Genomic DNA, 16,639 nt, shown 5'->3' with positions numbered 1-16,639 from the left:
GGCCCTACTGGAGACACCGCACCAGTGTGGTATGAGGTCCACCGGAGCCCTTGCGGCCACACAGCACTGCACCACAGCGCTGTTCCCGGACGGAGCCACAGCCGCGCCGTTGAGGCCGTTCTACCATCCCAGCGGGATGGCGGCTTCTGGGTGCGCGATGCGGGGCAGGGCAGTGCGTCTGCGATGCCGGCCCCTCTGTCACAGCGCTTTCCCTCTGAAAGGCCTGTCCCAGGTGCCACCCGGGGCTCTCGGGATGATATAGAAGACACCGTGAGCGACGCTCAGCGCCTGCTCGAGCCCTGCCGTCACAGGAGACTAACCCGAACCCGGGTCCGTGTCCGGCTCTTAGGAAACCGCCAGCCACCAGCTGCTGCCTAGCCTCTGGGAAGGGAGGCCCGGTCCCCCGGCTGCACCGCGGGGCGGACGCAGCGCGCCGTTCTACCACGGTCAGCACCGCCACACCTCCAGAGCCCGGGGCGACACCCGGGCCCGTCTGCTGGGGCACCCGCTGGAGTGACCACACAGCCGCCTGGAGAGTAGAGCGGGACAGGCAGCAGCGCAGCCCCCGGCCGGCCACGCCAAACCTAAGCCCTGGACGCGCGCAGAGCCCTGCGGCCGGAAGAGCGCGCTCCCTTCCGGTCCCGCCGCGTCCGGGGCGGCGCGTCACTTCCTGCCGACCCGCGGCCGCCGCTCCCTGTCAGGCAGCCGGTTTCCTCTGGCCAGGCCCACAAAGGTCTTCTTTCCGTGTCCGGGGCCGGCGGCCGAGCCCGAGTGTCCGCTTTTAGGGCTCCTGGCCGCTAGTACCGCGGCCTCGCGGCCTGCGTGTCGTTGCTGCCCAGACGCGGGTTAGCCCGCGGCTTCTGAAGGACCGGGGTCGCGGCCGGGTCCTCGGCTCCCACCCGTCTCCCGACTCTTGCCCCCGCCCCGCCCCTGAGGCCCGGTCATCGGGCGCTCGACGCTCGGTCGCGCGGCCGATCGACACCCTCGGCGCTCCGACGGCGGAAGTGAGGGTGCGGGCCGCCGGCCGCCGCGGCGCGGGGCCCTGTCCGTGCCGTCCTGCAGGTAGGTGTGCGGGCCAAGGCCTTGGAGAGGCCGCCGGGGGCGCGGGCGGCGGGCGAGAGGGCCGGCAACTGCCGTCAGGTCCGTGTCACTCTGCAGCCCGGACTGTTGGAGTGCAGCTGCGGGCGTCCTGGAGCCCCAGCCCCGCCTTCCAGGGAACCGAGAGGGTCCTGGAGCCCCGGCCCAGCTTTCTGGGCAGCTGCGGGCGTCCCGGAGCCCCAGCCCCGCCTTCCAGGGAACCGAGAGGGTCCTGGAGCCCCGGCCCAGCTTTCTGGGCAGCTGCGGGCGTCCCGGAGCCCCAGCCCGGCTGACCCGGGACCGAGAGGGTCCTGGAGCCCCGGCCCAGCTTCCTGGGCAGCTGCTGGCGTCCTGGAGCCCCAGCCCCGCCTTCCAGGGAACCGAGAGGGTCCTGGAGCCCCGGCCCAGCTTTCTGGGCAGCTGCGGGCGTCCCGGAGCCCGGCCCCTCCTCTCTGCTAGCGCCCCTGGAGCGGGCTGACGCTCGGGGATGGGTTGCAGTTGGCCTCTCCTGCCCCTCGGCGCACCTGCTTACCTGTTACTCTGTAAAGTTTGAGTATTTATCGGTGAAGAACGAATCCCAGAGGCAGGTTTTGCTTGTTCCCTTCGGTTGCGTCACTGGAGATCTATACTGAGACTGATTCGGTGCCCGTCAGTGTTTCTCTGGGTTGAAGGTATCGTCCGCATTTTACAGTTGGGGAGACGGAAGCTCAGAGTGCTTGTGTAAGTAGCCTGAAATTGTGTAATTACTCAGTGTTTATCTGCCAGTGACAGCCGGCAGTGAGGCCCTGGGGCTCAAACTCTTGTGTTCTCTCCTAAGAAACAGCTGTCTTTGAATCGAAGTAAGCTCTGCTTATATCGGTGAAGACTGCTCCTACTAATACATATGAGGAAACGTGTCTTTTTTTAAAAAATCTGAGTAAATTTATAAGGAAAACATTTTTTAAGTATTTTAAAAATCTTAACGAGTTCATTTGGGTGTACTCTTTTGAAAAGCTAATTCTAGCTGAGGCTGTGTGGATTCCTTTTCCAATGCATAATAATATTTTGATTATTTTCTAGGCAGGCTTGGTGTCAGGGCACTGGAATTGGAAGCAGAAAGCTTCCTAAGGAACCTCTGTGTTACAAGTTGCTGACCCAAAGGGAGGCAATAGAAAGAGGGTGACCTGTGCTTAGTACTGAAATCTTATCTTCTCTCTGGTTAAGTAAAAATTTAGTGGTTTTAAACAGAGAATCCCCCAGTGTAACATGCTTGGAACAATGCTTGGAAGTTTCAGAAAATGATATTTTCTTCTTTTCAGGTATTTAATTTCCTAAGCCGAATATCATTTTGAAAATTACCTCTCTAAAAGATGATTATTAACCTGACAAGTTAAATTTTCATTCATTCCATGAAAATTTGAGAGCCTGTTATGGATAAACCTAGTGGGAAATGAAATTAGTACTTAACATTTTTGCACAGGCAGTCCTTTAGTACTCCTTTAATACATATAGAACAATTTCTAGTGTCAGGCCTGGCACCCTTAGGCAACGTAGGAAGTGCTGCTTGTACAGTTAGTGTCTGCATTACTTTCCACCCCTTCGCTAGTTTACTCATCTCTTCTAGCCAGGATTCCTAGATCAGCACCTGCCACAGGGTGGAGAGCACCTCCAGAGTGGAGCTTACACGTTTGCTGAGTGGGTGAGTTTTAGGCCAATTTTGAGCAGAGAGGATTTTAGATTGACTGGAATGGGAAATAATGCTGATAACTCTGGTGAGCAGTGTGCTGGGGCCTTGCTTGTTCTCAGATTCCCAGGAAGGTGTTCCTGGGTCCCCTGGAGCGCCTGGTGAGACTGCATGGTGGAAGTATTGAGTTTCAGTCATGTGATTTTCCACACTGTTATGTTAGCTTAAAAGAATTATTGACACAGACACACAGACTTACAGTAACTGTGGAGAAATTACGCACGTTGGAGCTGTGGACACACCTGCAGGCGTCCTTAGACTTCAGTTTGGAAAGCAGGGGTTGAAGCTCTGCCTCCTGGTCCGTGTGCTGCCGCCCCTGCTGTGTAGCTGGGCTCAGCTGTTCAGCAGTCTTTTTGGGCCTCAGTTTCCTTGTTCCCAAGAATATAGAAAACTAGATCATCTCAGAGTCTCCTGCTTTGAAAGTTTCCAACTCAGTGGATCCTGTAACCACTTAGCACTTGTCCTGTCCTGTGTTATCTTAGGGGTTGTAGCTATTTACACGTCTATCAAAAGAAGAAGCTCTTGCCAGACAGGGATTAGTCTTAGTCATTTTTGTGTCTCCCAATTTTAACATATGCCTGACACATGTTAGCAATAAAAGTGGTCTGGATTCATAAGGGGATATTTTTGTCTTCTCCATTAAATAGCCAAGAACTAAGCTGCAATACTCAGTGTAAATATAATAGGAATTTGGAGAGGGGAGAGGATGTTTTGGGGTTGGAGGAATTGAGAAGGCTTCATGGAAATCAGACCTTAATGGGGGAGGATGTGGCCCTCTGGAGAGAAGGCATGTGAATGTCTGGCTGGCTTACTAGGAACAGAGGCCCAGGGCTGAGATGTGAGTGCATTTTAGATTATGGAATGCCTGGAGTTCAGGCAGACGAGTTTGGAACTGACTTAATAAGGCTGTTTGTGTGTTGTTGTTTTTTTTTCCTGGAAAATTGTACTGGGTTTGTTCAAAAGCTTCATTAACATCCTTTAATACTGTTGGTGGCGTTTAAGACTGGGGTGGACTATACAGTTTGCATTAAGTTTTGGTTTTGGTGTTAGTGGTTCCTTCTGCGTGCTCTTTCCCCCTTACAGCTTGGTGTCAGTATGGAAAGGATGGTGGACAGTGGGTCTCAGGAAGCCTGGATCGTAGTTCGAATGTAAGCTGCACAGTGTAGGTCCTCGGCCCAGTCTGGGGTGTGCCTGCTGCAGGGTAGCTCTCAGGAGTCCTGCAACCCTGAAGAGCTGGCCCTCTGCCTCTTGTCAATGGTCTTTTTCTGGCAAGGTTGGCCTTTAGTTTCATCTGTAAGGTTCTGTGAATTGTTTAGGACCATATCCACTTGTAAAGTGCTGTGATTTAGCAGCAGGTGTGTGATGTTAACTTTTATTGTATTGTTGTTGTTCAGTCGCTCAGTTGTGTCCGACTCTTCACGACCCCATGGACTGCAGCATGCCAGCCCTCCCTGTCCTTCACTATCTCCCAGAGTTTGCTCAAACTTATGTCCATTGAGTTGTGATAGCATCCAACCATCTCATCCTCTGTCGTACCCTTCTCCTCCTGCCCTCAATCTTTCCCAGCATCAGGGTCTTTTCCAATGAGTTGGCTCTTCGCATCAGGTGGCCAAAGTACTGGAGCTTCAGCATCAGTCCTTCCAATGAATATTCAGGTTTATTTCCTTTACAATTGACTGGTTTGATCTCCTTGCTCTCCTCTTAAAGAGTCTTCTCCAACACCACAGTTCAAAAGCATCAGTTCTTTGGCACTCAGCCTTCTTTATGGTCCAATTCTCACATCCATATAGGACTACTGGAAAAACCATAGCTTTCACTATGTGGACTTTTGTCTGCAAAGTGATGTCTCTGCTTTTTAAAGCACTGTCTAGGTTTTTCATAGTTTTTCTTCCAAGGATCAGGCATCTTTTAATTTCATGGGTGCAGTCACTGTTTGCAGTGATTTTGGAATCCATGAAAATAAAATTTGCCCCTGTTTCCATTTTTTTCCCCATCTCTTTGCCATGAAGTGATGGGACCGGATGTTTGTGTTGCGTCCTCAGCTGTGCCTCTCTTCTAAAGTTTGTGCCCTGCCGCCTTCTCTGTTTCAGTACCTGACTGGGAAAGATCACCTCCCTTGTTTTGTTCACATTTCTTATCTGCTATTCAAATTAAAAATTCTTCCATACTAAATAGTTTAAAAAAATGATTTAATCCTTTTAAATTGGTTTAAATCCTTTTAATCCTATTTTTGGGCTTACATTTTTCTGCTTTTTCTCCTTTAATGTCACTACTTGTTATTTTTTTCTATGTACATCTAGTCTGAAGTTATGTAAAAAACCATTTACTGTCTTTTATTCTACCAGTAAGTCTTTTGGAAAATTAAAGATTGTGCCACAGTGAAATACGGAAAAAGTATAGAATTAAAATTTTCTGACCTCTGTTGCAGAAACACTTCACATTCGTGTTGTGTGCTTCGTTAAAGGAAAAGAGGCAGGCAGGTTAAAATCAAAGGTAATATAAATCTAAAAGAATGTGCCCTTATTTAAGTATTTATTATAGATTATAAGAAAACTTATATGTCTTTATCTTAATGAAAGGTTTGTATAATGGTAATTTTCTCTTTTGACCTGTGATGGACAGGAGGTTAATTGATGTTAAATGGATGCTTTGTTAATCCTTCATCAGCTACTAAATTGGTTAGGGGAGTGCGGGTCAAGGCCACGCCGGGCCTGGCGGCTTGTTTTCTCAGGAAACCTCACTTCTCGGCGGCCCTGCGCCGCCCCCGCCCCCTGCCCGTCTCCCCTCCCCCCTCCCTCCGGAGTGACACTGGGTGGACGGCCCCCTCCCCGCCCCGCCCGTCTCCCCTCCCCCCTCCCTCCGGAGTGACACTGGGTGGACGGCCCCCTCCCCGCCCCGCCCGTCTCCCCTCCCCCCTCCCTCCGGAGTGACACTGGGTGGACGGCCCCCTCCCCGCCCCGCCCGTCTCCCCTCCCCCCTCCCTCCGGAGTGACACTGGGTGGACGGCCCCCTCCCCGCCCCGCCCGTCTCCCCTCCCCCCTCCCTCCGGAGTGACACTGGGTGGACGGCCCCCTTCCCGCCCCGCCCGTCTCCCCTCCCCCCCTCCCCCGTCCCCTCCCCCACCCCATGACAGCTGGTGGACGTTGCGTGCGAGTTGAGCTGGCGCTGTGTGGTCCGAGTGTGTGGTCTCCCTCAGCCGTGAGGCTGCTAACAGGCTGGATGGGAGGGAGCACGACTGTTTACGTTACTTCAGATGCCGGGACTGTGCCCAGAGTTCCTCCTAAGCCGGCTCCGCTGCAGCTTCATCCCTCACAGCTGGGCTGCAGCCTCCTCCGGAGGCGTCTCCACGTTTGATCCCGGGCTCAGAAGTGGTGGCGCTGCTGAGTGCGGCGGGATTTTGCTTTCACTGTGTCAGGATTGGTGGCCTTGGGGAAGTTTCTTTTTGAGGTAGGGCTAGGCAGTTAAAGCAGAAGTTTTAAGGTAAGCGACAAAGTTGATGCTTTTTTAGAAATTGGGAAAGCTATTATGTAAAATTTGGGTCAAATTAATCCATCTCTGCTCATGTAAAGGAATCTGGGAGTTAAGTGACATTCTGTCATGTTGAACAGTTTCAATAAAAGTGAGCAATTTAAACTGACAGTTGATTCCGTGACCTTTTTTGAAAATCTACATTGATTTTGGCATACCCGTTTACTGTAGTTATATTTGTTAACAGTCATATTGACTTACTCATAGTAGAGATTCCACAAGTCAAGACTATCAAAAAAAGATAACAGGCCCCATATGGAAGCACTTGTGCTGAGCCCATGTCACCATGGGACAAATGAAACTTTGTTTTTGTGCAGTAATATAAATTTAGGACAATATCTTTTTCCCCTGATTTTTTCATTGTAAATAATTTAGCAGTAGTTTCTCGATTGCATTCCTCTCTCATTCTGAACATTCTCGCAGAGAAGGTTAAGTGTCTTGTGATTTAATTGAGCACACGTAGACTGTTGATGGTGTTGGGTTTTCCGCTTTTGACTTCTTCCTCTTCCCGTCTTCCCAGCAGTCTTGCTGGGATGGAGTTAGTGTGGCCAATGTCTGTTCAGAGGGAAAGGCTAGGCCACTGACACTTGCCAGAGGAACTCATGTAGGTGGCTGGTTGTTCTGCTTTTCCTGCTGATGTTAACCCTGGGCTTCTGTAAATGATCTGAGAGGGAAAGTCTCCCTTCTGTCCCTTGCTCACTTTCCATCCTGGCCTTGAAAATGAAAGGCGCCCAGTCGTGTCCGACTCTTTGTGACCCCATGGACTGCACAGTCCATGGGATTCTCTAGGCCAGAATACTGGAGTGGGTAGTCATTCCCTTCTCCAGGGGATCTTTCCAACCCAGGGATCAAACCCAAGTCTCCCACATTGCAGGCAGATTCTTTACCATCTGAGCCACAATCAGAAGATTTTAGAAGTTAACCATGTCAGAAGCTTTTTTTTTTTTAAGTGCTGTCATCCTGTATTCTCTCTGGTGTCCTTTTCTGAGGGGTTCTGTGTTTGTGGTGATAGTGATAACCTAATGCTCCCAGGAATTCTTAAGCACAATTAGCGTATCCCTTTACAGAGTCACACACGGAAGTGTTTATGGGTGAGACGGTTACCTGGGATTTTCTTTAAAGTGCTCACTGAACACAGCATAAACGTATGTTGAGGAGGAGATGTGGTTGAAAACGAACAAAACGGGAACGTGGAGGTTACTTATGCTGGGTTCTCTTCTTTTACGTATGTTTAAAATTTCCATAATAAAAATTGTAAAAAATCACACGGAGAATCGAACAGCATGGCCCTGAGGCCTGGTTTTGAATCTCAACTCTGCTGCTCTCTACCTGTGACTGTGGACAAGCTAATCTCTGATGTCTTACCATTACTAGTCAAACTGTTCAGCATTTTAGAATGCTAAACTTTTTCTGTACATCCTAAAATCAATATATATATAAACTATATAGTAACATTTATCAGTGTATAGATTATCTAATTATTATTTTTAAAGGAATTATATTTTTTTATTTGCAAAAGTTGAAAGTGCCTATATAAATTACTAGCTCAGAGCTTGAATTTCTGTTTAGTTGATTGCAGGAAACAAGAGTCAGTCACTTCTTGCCAGCTTTGGGGCCCTTTTCTAGGACTTTCTAGGCCCTCTTTGAGGAAGCTGATACTTTTCAAACACAGCTGGCTGAGGTGGCCGGCCTGTTACCTGCATCTGGACCTGCAGGTCTGCTGTGGCCCCAGGGGGCATGAGGGACTGTGGTGCTTGCCTGGCATCACTCCTAGGGATTCCAGGCCTCCAAGGTCAGGGCCAGGCTCACCTGTTCCTGGAGGCTCTCTGGGGCTTCCCTGGAGGTTCGGCTGGAGGCTCCCTGTGCTGAGCTGCTGCCAGCAGGGCAGGTTTTGCTCTCTCTTCACAATAGGATCTTGTCCAGGGAGGTCGCTTGCTGTGCAGACTGCAGCTTCTCTGAACATCTGCTCAGGAAGCTGTCCCATGGAAGCTTTATGTGTATACACACCTACATCCATATATATGTGAGTAAAGGTATTTTTGGTTGTTTTGTCACTAAATTTATGTATTTAGTTGCTAAATATATGTATTATAAAAGTTATATAAGTACCTATAATATGTATATATAAAAATATTTATAATGATTTAAAATTTATAGAAAAAGTTTCTGGCAATAAGTATTCTGAAATGACAAATATTTAGCTAAATATATGTGTGTGTGTGTGCACGCACATGTATGTCTTTTTTTTTTAACCACTTTGTTTAAGTGTTCTCTTGGTCTTGCATTCTTTTCAGAACATTTAGAATATCACCCTGTCAGCTAATTCGTGGCATCACTTTGAGACCAATCACTTCAGTTCAGTTCAGTCGCTCAGTCGTGTCCGACTCTGCGACCCCATGGACTGCAGCACGCCAGGCTTCCCTGTCCATCACCAACTCCTGGAGTTTACTCAGACTCATGTCCATTGAGTTGGTGATGCCATTCAATCATCTCATCCTCTGTCATCCCCTTCTCCTCCTGCTTTCAAAGACCCAGCATCAGGGTCTTTTCAAATGAGTCAGCTCTTCACATCAGGTGGCCAAAGTATTGGAGTTTCAGCTTCAACATCAGTCCTTCCAGTGAATATTCAGGACTGATTTCCTTTAGGATAGACTGGTTGGATCTCCTTGCAGTCCAAGGGACTTTCAAGAGTTTTCTCCAACACCACAGTTCAAAAGCATCAATTCTTCAGCGCTCAGCTTTCTTTATGGTCCAACTGTCACATCCATATATGACTACTGGAAAAACCATAACTTTGACTAGATGGACCTTTGTTGGCAAAGTTGGACCAATCACTTAGAGAGCTTAAAGAGAAGGAGTTAGAGTGTAGACAGTATGAGCTTTTTAAAGGATAAAATTTTTTACAGCTTTTCACACTAGAAGTAAAAAAGCCACTTAAGCATCCTGTGTTGTGTGTGTGCTCCGTCATGTCTGACTCTTTGCAGCCCCATGGACTGTAGCCTGCTAGGCTCCTCTGTCCATGGGATTCTCCAGGCAAGAATACTGGAATGGCTTGCCGTTTTCTTCTTCAGGGGAAACTGAAGCCACATGTCTTAGTCTTCTGCACTGGCAGGCAGATTCTTTACCACTGGCACCACCTGGGAAGCCCTGAAGCATCCTACAGGTTTTGATTTCTAATAAAGTAAATATTAATTGCTATCACTTACATAAACCAAAGGCCCTTTGGGGGGGTACCCCTCTCTTCTTAAAAAAGGGTTTAAGGGGTCTTGCGACCAAAACAGTGAGAAAACCACTGTGGACTATCTCCAGCTACTATTGGCCTGTTTCTCGCTGTGACCTCCTAAGGAGCTACTGTTAGAAACTACTTTAAAGGATCTTTGTTGTTGTTGTTGTCGTTTTCTTATTCAGTGTACAGTTTAGGGGACAGGGTGGAGGGGTGGAGGGATGAACACAGGGGGCAGGGTCTAGGTAGCAGGTGGGTGAGTCTCCTGTGCATTAGGGCCTCTCTGTGAAATGACGTGAAACAATAGTGACTGAGACTCTTCCAATATTAACATTAGACAACAATGCGCAGATCCAGGAAGCTTGGAGAAGACCATGCAGGATCAATGCTAGAAAATCTGCATCTGACCATGTTATATTTAAACCACAGAAAATAACAAAGAGAACATCTTGAAGTAAGCCAGAGGAAAAAAAGCCTTACCTGTGGGGGATCAAGAGTGAGAATTACATTGGATTAGAACAAATTAACTAAGTGTTCAGTCCAGACAGATAGAAAAGCAAAATAAAATACAAGGAAGAGGAATTAACATGTTGAAGTTGTCAGAAATGAATTAGTAAGCTTGCTCCTGAAAAAGAAGATAGAATGTATGGCTTACATCAGGACTGTTGTTATAAAAGGTCGTTAAAACAAAGTATTGATGAGTCTAGCCATGAAGAGATGTTTACAGATACTCAAGGCAATGAAAAACATAAAATCATAGCTATGGGAGAAAGTAGTATGATATTCAACTTGAAAATCAGAACAAAATAACTGACTTTATGAAAAATACACTAAAATCGCCTTAAGATTTATAAACCTGTAAACCCAGAATCATTAAGATTTATAAACCACAGACCCAGAATCATGGTTAGGGTTAGGGCTTCCCTTATGGCTCAACTGGTAAAGAAAGTCCGCCTGCAATGCAGAAGACCTGGGTTCGATCCCTGGGTTGGGAAGATCCCCCTGGAGAAGGGAAAGGCTACCCACTCCAGTATTCTGGCCTGGAGAATTCCATGGACTGTGTAGTCCATGGGGTCACAAAGAGTCAGACACAACTGAGCAACTTTCACTTTCACAATCATGAAGGAAATAATCATACCCAAATAATACCCAAATCACACCCAGTAATTATACCCAACATGATAATACAATGAGATGGTTTTATAGGCCAGTAACAGGAACCTACAAGGAATAGAAAATTCCTGTGCTATGTATGAGATGACAAATACAAAAACTTCAGGTTCTTTCTGTAAGCCGGCATAGCACTCTGGATACATTAAGTTCTCGATGATACTTGTAAACTGCTGCATGCTTCCTGATACTACCACAGACAAGCAATGGAATAAAAGAGAAGGTAGTTTCTGACTAATTGTTAGTGAGATTGAAGATGCAGAACTCCTAAATTAGCAAATCAAATCCAGGAATGCCTAAAGGACTAGCAAAACTGAACCAAGTATGCTTATTCTTAGAATATACATAATTCATTAATAGGGAAATTATTTCAGTTCATTGTATTAATAAGTAAAAAAATGATCTTGATGCTGAAAAAGTATATGATAAAATTCATTTCTAATTAAAAAAATTAACTTTCAGTAAATGAGAATAAAGATTTTTTGCAGTATAACCACATAATATCAGAAGCAGACATCTTAGTGGTAAAATGCTAGAGCATGTATTCTCAACTGGCATAGCAACTGAGAATTAGCTCTTGAAGGGACCAAAAATTCTTAAATCTTTGTGTATAATGTGCAGATATACATAGATACAGTACATAATGCAGGTTTTATGGTGTATTTGTGATGTTAAAATTTCTTTGGGGTGGTTAGGAAAAAGACCTAAATAAAAAGGCTTCTACTGGGGTGATAAGACAGGTGGAGAAGCAATGCTCTTGAGGCCTGCCTGCTATGGTCGGTCTGCTTGCAAATACCATGGTTGGCACTGTTTGGGACTTTGCAGCAAATACAGTAAACAATGGAAATAAATGATGCAAATATTGATGAGTAAGAGCCAGAGTTGTTACAGTATTTGAAGGCAATAAGATTTTCTGCAGAGAAAACATAAAAGATCTTTTGGGAAATGATTTCAATTGAGGAAGACTCAATAAGTTGGTTTCAGATTAATTACATGAATTTTTCCTGTGAACAGAGCTGAAGAGTTTCTTGACAGTCATAAAAAAAATGAGTATGTGGGAAGATTCAATGTTGTAGATATTTTAACTGTTCTGAAATTACCCAGAAATTATGTGTAATTGATACATTTGTTCATTTAACAAGTATGTGTTAAGCATTCATTGTATGACACTCTGTTCTGCATTGGGGGTACAGCAGTATATGGGGCAGACAAAACCCCTTCTCTACTGGAACTTTAGTCAGTAGACACAGACGAAAAAATAACAAAGTGTTTCAGGGTGGTGATACTTCCCATCCAAATCCTAGTAGGATTAGTTTTACAATGAAATAAAATATTTTAGAGTTCATCTGGGCCAGTACCTGTGTGCTGTGGTTAAGATAACTTGTTAAAGATTAATCGTACTATCAGACAATTGATTATAACATGAAATTATGTCATTGGTGCAAATTAGATCAGTAGGGTGAAAGATAGAGGGTCCAGAAACAGACTCAAAATGAGAACTTTTGTCAGTGATAAAAGTGGCATTTCAGATCAGTCTGGAGGAAACTGGGTTATTTGGTGAGATGGTATTGTGGTCAGCCAGCTATTCGCAGTACTCCAAAATGGATTCCAAATGGGTTAAATAATCTTAAAGGTAAAACAGCATTAAAATACCAGGACTTGACTTTGAATGTGTGACTGTAGAGTAGCAAAGAAAAGGTCAGTAGGCTTGATGTTAAAAGACTAAAAATTTCTGGAGGGCCAAGAGTTCTGTTGTTATTGTTTAGTTGCCAAGTCATACCTGACTCTTTTTTGACCTCATGGACTGTATGTAGCTCCTCTGTCCATGGGATTTCCCAGGCAAGAATACTGGAGTGGGTTGCCATTTCCTTCTCCAGGGGATCTTCCTGACCTAGGGATTGATTGAACCTGCATCTCCTGCTTGGCAGGTAGATTCTTTATCACTGCACCACCTGGGAAGCCCTCAAGAACACCATAAGCAATGTGATAAATAGTAATAACTGGGAAGATTCGGACAATGTGGACAGAGAGTGAACATTCTCATTAGAGGTTTTATAATTTAGGAAATTAAACCTAATAAAAAGGTGCAAAGGTGATGAAAAATGGGATCACACACAGTGCAAGTTAAACTATTGGTTTTGTTTTGCCTGTCTGATAGTTGCAGATTAGACAGGTTGTTGACGCCCACTGTTGGCTGGTGGAAGGATGTGCTGATAGCCTGCAGGCCAGTTTGGTATTCGTGTTATATCCTTTGACCAGCAATCCCTCTTTGAAAGTGTTGAAAGGAAATATTAATAGCTGGGTAAATGTTCAAAAATCTTTTGTGGTCAAGTGTTCATTGTTATGGTCCAATAGCAAAAAATCAGAAGCCATCTGAATGGCACTTTGATTATGTACCCATACAGTGGAACACTAAGGAGCCTGAAACTGGTGTAGGTTTGTATTTACAGACATGGGTGGAGACTGGACCCAGTGAGCTCACTGGTGGGTAGAACAGGTTCCTGAGTATCCTGGGGGTCCTTGAGCTGATGCCAGCCAACTGTTGGGTGAGGCCCGTGACTGGCATGGCTGGGTGCAGGCTCCAGGAGATCCCAAAGCTGGTGTTGGCCTGTGGTGGGCAGAGCTGGGGCCCAGTGCCGCTTATTCACACAAGGATTCAAAGAAACAGTCAAGTTGATGTGGAGCAAGATGTTTTTATGGGTAATTTATGTAAACAAAATTCCCTTGTTTTCCCCCTTGTATCCCAGTATTCCATTTAGAAAATAATTCTTATTGCTTTATTATTTTAGGAAGAGGAAGAAGAGATCATAAAAGGCTAGTACAGTGAGTTAAAATCTTGTGAAGGGGGAGTTATGAATCTTGTTCATATTCTTTGACTTTGAATGTTCGTTTGTTAATAACTTAGGCAATAAGCAATAACTTGGCAGCCTTTATTTTTGCATACTCAGTAAATTCCCACAACTCTATTTCCATCAGTAATGAATAATTTCCTACTAGATTTGGCAATAAAATACTTTGTTAATTAATTTTATTTGCTAATTTCTGAATTCCATTCCTAGTGTTTTGAAAAGACACAGAAACATAAGACCTAGGCAAGTCACATAAAGTCTGGCTCCTGCAGTCTGTTCTGATTTTCAATAGATTCTGATTCTCTGCAGGTTATAATATAGGACAATTAAACAGTTGTTTTCAAAAGTAGTGTCTTAAAATTAATAATGCATAACCATTTCAGAGTTAAAGTTTAAGCTTTGTGAAGCTGTTTACTTTCTGATTTCTGAGTTATACTCAGGTGCTTGGTGAATATTTTCAAAGCTGTTTGTGAAGATTGTTTTAAAAACTACTTTTAATGCTTTAAAATTCCTTGACCTTTTGGGCATTTTTGTAGACCTTAAATGAAAGATAAAAAATGCAAAACAGATCTTTAACACAGAAAATTATAAGATCTATATATATTTTTTTTATTGTGCCGTCACACAGAAATGACATTATCATGCTTGTTTCTAGTATCTTTTCCACATTTTCCTTTGGTTTATTAATTAAATGAGAATTTCTAAGCTATAATTAAATTCTCTCTTTTTACCTAAATGTTACATCCCCTATCCTTCCTTCCCTCTGTCTGTTCATGTCTTCCTCTGTTTCTTCTTTAGTGAAACTGGGGAAATGAAAAAAAACCTGTGGTTTGTTTTTTAAAATAAATAATTGTATATTTTAATCTGTGGTAACTGTTATGGTTTGCTGTTGTTCAGTTGCTAGGTTGTGTCCTACTCTTTTGCAACCCCGTGGACTGTAGCCTGCCAGGCTCCTCTGTCCCTGGAATTCTCCAGGCAAGAATACTGGAGTGAACTGTTACGTCTTTCTCCAGGGAGTCTCCCCAACCCAGGCATTGTGCTGGCGTCGTGCGTCTCTTATGACTCCTGCAATAGCAGGTGGGTTCTTGACTGCCTGAGCCACCAGGGAAGCCCATTATAATGGTTTACTTTTAATAATTTATTTCTAGAAGTATCTGTAAAAGCTTTGCAGCCTAGATAGTAAAGTTATATTGCAAAGATAACTTTGGAGTCTTTGCAATATAACTTTCAGAAATGAAAGGAACAATTAGGCTATCAAATACCCTAACATTGAAATATAGGATCTTAAAAATTCAGATTCTTCTGATATATAGAAATGTTTTATAATAAGTCCAAGGATTTTTAAATGAATAACAACATGCTTTTATTATAGTTTAATTGTTAAAAGCTAAGAAAGCCAGTTTCTATAGTCTTATATTAGTAGTTGAATTTAAAACCTTTGTCCTAATTAGTAAGACTTTCATAGAATCAAGAGCTAAAAAGTGACCTTAACAGTAATCTCATTCAACCACCTTTTATACAGATGAGAAAACTGAGAGTACATGAAAGTAACCCAGGGCTTTTAGTTGTCAGTGCCAGAACCCAGCTCAGAGCCCAGAGCTCCAAACTATTAATAGATGTTCAATTTTTGAGGTGGTTCTATCAAAGCTTCATTCAGAGACCTATAGCTTGGAATATTTTTGGTTTATTAAAATATATCTAGATTACCATGTGATCTATTACTTACCTAAAAAGATAAAATTTAAATGACAGTCTGAAACCTTTTTGAAGATACCCTTATTGTTCTTGTGTGATGTCCTTTGTTCTTATAGGTAGGAAGGAATTTATTTGCCACAAAATGATAACTCTGTGGTAAACCAGTACTTCACATTAAAAAAAAAAAGGCATCAAGTTTAGAATTTATTTCAGCTTCTTCCAGTTCTTTATTTTAGAGAAACAGTGCTGAGAAGCAAAGAAAACACTTAGGCTCTAACTTTCATTGTATCTACAGAATAAATCATTGACAGAATGTAGTATTATAGTGCTTCCTTATATCTAGAAATGTTTCAGTGTAGTTTTTACTGTCCCACTAAATATAATTCTCTAAGAACTAGACTAGCAATTTATAAGATACAGTGACTTTTTTAGTCCATTAGTGAAAAAAAAATCACTCTTAAGTGTATGTTTTTTTTCCGTGTAAACATATCAACACCATAAAAAGAAATGAGAGAATTGTCTGTTAATTCCCATATGGATCCTCTTAGTCCTGTTTATTCCCACTCAGGTGCAGGTAGTTGAAAACTTCTTGGTAAATTAAAATGAGTCTGGAAACATGTCAGAATTATTGCTTTTTAAAATTTCCAAATTTTTTAAGTTGAATATAATTGACTTGGGCTTCCGTGGTGGCTCAGTGGTAAAGAACCTGCCTGCCGATGCAGGAGACGCAGTTTAGGAAGACCCCCAGGAGGAGGAAATGGCAGACCACTCCAGTGCCTGGGAAATCCCAGGCAAGAATAGAGGAGCCTGGCAGGCTACAGTCCATGGGTCACAAAAGAGTCAGACATGACTCAGCAACTAAACAGCAGCAAATAATTGCCTTATAGCATTGTATTAGATGCCTCTTGAGAAATCTGTATGCAGGTCAGGAAGCAACAGTTAGAACTGGACATGGAACAACAGACTGGTTAGCCAAATAGGGAAAGGAGTACGTCAAGGCTGTATATTATCACCCTACTTATTTAACTTACATGCAGAGTACATCATGAGAAACTCTGGGCTGGATGAAGCACAAGCTGGAATCAAGATTGCCAGGAGAAATATCAGTAACTTCAGATATGCAGATGATACCACCCTTATGGCAGAAAGCGAAGAAGAACTATAAAGAGCCTCTTGAAAGTGAAAGAGGAGAGTGAAAAAGGTGACTTAAAGCTCAACATTCAAAAAACAAAGGTCATGGCATCCGGTCCCATCACTTCATGCAAATAGATGGGGAAACAGTGAGAGACTTTATTTTGGGGTTCTCCAAAATCACTGCAGATGGTGACTGTAGCCATGAAATTAAAAGACTCTTGCTTCTTGGAAGAAAAATTA

At 44.1% G+C, this 16,639-nt stretch overlaps 1 protein-coding gene across 4 annotated transcripts in view; it reads left to right on the top strand.

The window, feature by feature from the left end:
- The first annotated feature begins 657 nt into the window (after positions 1–657).
- Positions 658–16,639, top strand: part of EXOC2 (exocyst complex component 2) — a 118,486-nt gene continuing 102,504 nt past the window's right edge. For 2 of the 4 annotated variants that reach the window (XM_070464149.1, XM_020884222.2), the window contains exon 1: positions 661–1,062. The gene's annotated coding sequence lies outside the window, so the exon portion shown is untranslated. Of the gene's footprint in view, positions 1,063–16,639 lie in introns of all 4 variants that reach the window. The other 2 variants (XM_070464150.1, XM_070464151.1) reach the window with 2 other exon arrangements.

The sequence above is a fragment of the Odocoileus virginianus genome, unplaced genomic scaffold (assembly GCF_023699985.2).
Source record: "Odocoileus virginianus isolate 20LAN1187 ecotype Illinois unplaced genomic scaffold, Ovbor_1.2 Unplaced_Contig_19, whole genome shotgun sequence".
NCBI classification, from domain to species: Eukaryota; Metazoa; Chordata; class Mammalia; order Artiodactyla; family Cervidae; genus Odocoileus; species Odocoileus virginianus.
This window is presented reverse-complemented; position numbering and strand designations above follow the sequence as displayed.